Genomic DNA, 3,643 nt, shown 5'->3' with positions numbered 1-3,643 from the left:
AAATACCATGGTATTGAAGGTTTTTACCACAAAAAAAACATTTTGTTTGAATTTTTTATGCACAATTTCTTCATAGACATTTCGAAATAATTTTTATGTAAGAAGCTGATCTCAGGAATTAACATCCAGAAAGCATATTCTTATCCAGATCTTAGTTTCTTTTCATTTTTTTTCTCTTCTCTTGGATTGTGTTGTCTTAAAAAAGATCTCACCTTTTCCACAGCTTGTTGCTGGGCTGAGTGAGAATACCAGTCTGTCAGGTCAGCTTATCTGTGTATTTATTTCTGAAGAAAAATGCCTTTTTTATGAGGCGAGTTGCACCTAAGCAGGTCGTCACTTTGTCAGCTCAGATTGTGAAAGTGTTAGACAAACTCTGCATGTTGCAATAAATATATCATACAACTTGGTTGCCTGACATCAGTGGGGGGGGGGGGGGGGGGGGGGGGGGGGGGGGGGAGTCCACCATTGATGTCAACTCTCCCACTTACACTTACAATTTTTATCATTTCTAATTTTTCATCTCCCCCCCCCCCCCCCCCCCCCCTGTATCTCTGAATTAGTAGACTGCAGAAACAAGTTCCCATTCCATTGTTTTAGTTTCTTTGAACATTAGTTTTATTTATTTATTTGGATTGGTTTTTAGCCATTTAACTGAATCATTCAGGTAAATTTAATACATCAGAAGATGAAATTATAAATTAACACTGCTTTGTGTTGGGAGGGTTAAAGCTTTTAATCTTAAGTGAAATTTACAACCAAAATACCTTTAAACAACCTGCTGGTGTGACATGGCGGCTCTGCTATATCTGATCGTTACAAATGGAGGTAAACTGGTTTAAACTCAAGCTTATTATTGGCTGTGGTCTCTCCTTTCAAATCTGTGATGCATACAGCTGCCTTCCTATCTTCCCGACATAGCTTATGTCTGGGGTTAAAATAGAAACTGGGTTTATTGGACTCACAATTTCATTACTATTGGAAAAATCGAAACCTTAATCGCAGCACCAGAAGCTTTCAACCTTGCCAGCCATGTTGACATGGAAAACAATAATCCTCTTGTGCCAACTGTGACAAAAAGAAACATTTGGCTGTTTAAAAGAAAGTCTTTTCCTGAGTAAGTAAGGCCTTGAGAAAGGGTTTAGGGACGAGATTAAAAGGCATTTCTGTAAATCTGCAGAGCCACTACTCTTGTTCTGTCATCAGCTGTCCTCATCTGGCTGGGAGCTTGCTGTTGTCATGGAAACCTTGTATGTACAGCAAGTATGTTGGTTCTTAAATGTCCACATACTTTCCAATTTAGATGTGGACTTTTTTTTATTTTTCTTCATGTCGGGAAAAAAATCTGAAAGACTGATCCCTAATGAATGATCAGATAAAACATTTGTAGTTGAATGATTTTCTAAGTATTTGATTCTTAGATATTCTTTGTGGAAGCTTTCAGCTCAAAGCAGATTCATTCATTCATCATTATGTGCACGTTATGTGACTAGAAGCATCCATGGGGAGGACTTGCACGCAGAATCAAATCTTTCATCCAAGACATTTCCAAAATAAGATTGTTTTGTCTTTGGCAGCTGCATTTGTCTGCTTTTTCTCCCCATAATCTCAAACATGCAGTTAAACTGACAACTACCAGTTATGCATGACATCTGATTACAGGGTAGAATTTATACATATTAGATGAAATCCTATCCTTATTTCAACTTGCTCCCTGAAACATTGTTTCCCTGTCCAAACATCAGCCCTGAGATTCAGCGTCTCATGTCAAATTAAAAGCCCAAACATAACTCCATTCCCTCGCTAGGGGTTGTGTACCTTGTAATCCAGTAAAGGGCACAGTAAAGCAGTTTGACCTAATGAATACAGAGCTATTTACAGACAGAATAAGAACAAAAAGGTCTGAGAATAATTAATTCGTCCAACTTAACCTCTTTTTATTGCATTAAATAGCAGGTCAGTTGTAACTTAATTACATATTTTTTATGTAAGGTCTCTGTTAATTATATTAGAGACTCAAAAATCTCTTGAGGTTTTCATTGTGATGATGGTGCAAATTCTACTTCATGCCCTTTTGTGGCTTCAGACTGAGTAATGCTGATTTTAGTCATTCAGACCTATATCTTGATTTTATGAAGTTTGCATACCAGGTCAGCTGTGATTTAATTGGATCACTAGTAATTTCATTCACTCTGTACATTTAAGTCCATTCTTCGCTCCGTGTGTGCATGCTTGAGTCATCACATGATCTCTCTGTAAGGCTGACATGTAGGTCAGGGTATGGTGCTGTTGGGCATGTTGCTCACCCATTAAACTCTTCCCCTGAATGTAATATGGCAACATGTAGACTTGTGGGATGAGGCTGCACAAGGAGTTTAAATGTGGAATCACAATATGCTTGAGTATTGTGTGTTTCTGTTTCAGCTGTATCATTGTGTAGGAAGCCCAGGTTTAAATTAAGCATGAAAGTCCACCGGGATTACAAGCTAAACATAATAACTTTTAATGGCCAAAGTTATGTGGACTGGGGAATTAAAGTGCACAAGAACCCACAATTTCCCTATCTTTACTGCTTTCAGGGTCCAATTCAGTCCAAACGCCCCAAAAAACATGACTGAATGATTTAATCAGAGAACATTAGAACATCAGTTTAATCCATTTTTTGTGATTGATAGACTTCTTTGACAGTAATCTTTACTGCTTGTTTGTGCTACAGCTAACTGAAGCTCTTTCAATTAGCATAATGCATAATGGCTTTGGAAAATCTTGATGATTAAGTCTTAGGATGAGAAATCTTTTATATGTTCTGGCACAACAACTCTTAGGCTCCTAAATGTTCTACGAGAAACACATTGCATACCGAAGACTGATCCCTTAGAGATGAGGGGGAATAAATCACAAAGTAGTTTCCAACTCTCTGCTGGTAATCATTTCCTCATTGTGTCTTAGATTTGTGAGATAACAAATGACATGTTGAAATATACAACGTGTTGATAATCGGAGTTTTTATTGACCTAATGCTTCTGCACATCAAAGCAGAAATGAATGAATGAATATGTGCAACATTATTCTAACAAACAGTGACTAAGCATCCAGAGATGCTAACAGTGCTCCATCAACCAGCCAACCAACGTAGTCTCAGCTGAAATATCCTGCACACTGGACTGTAAAAACAAAATGGCTTCGTCAGTCTTCTGTATATCCATCTGCAGCTGCCATGACATTGACATTTGCAGTTTATGTCCTATTTGAATGACTGCAGTGGGAGACGGTGCACACATCCAGTACTTTACTCTCATTCTGAGGCTCCCCAAGTGGAGCTTTAGTTTAAAAAAAAAAAAAAAAAAAAAATCCATATTCATCTTAGAGTTGGCCTTTATGCAGCCACTCAGTTCATCCACTTTCTGAAACATGGCGCTTTAGTTTTAGTCTCTTAATGGCCCCCTGTAGCTAAAAATCCATTTTCATCAGATTGCAGGCTTTCTGGAAGCCTTTTGCTTGTAAGAACTATTTCATTCGTTTGACATTGTGGAGGTTTAAGGGGTGATATGTTAACCTACTTACCACTTCTTATGTTACCTGAAGAGTAAAACATTATTTGGAGACATTAATCTTCTAATAGCTTCAAAGCTTCTTTGTGCACTTA

The sequence above is a fragment of the Telmatherina bonti genome (assembly GCF_933228915.1).
Source record: "Telmatherina bonti genome assembly, chromosome: 16".
In the NCBI taxonomy this organism is placed as follows: domain Eukaryota; kingdom Metazoa; phylum Chordata; class Actinopteri; order Atheriniformes; family Telmatherinidae; genus Telmatherina; species Telmatherina bonti.
Note: the sequence above shows the minus strand (reverse complement) of the source record.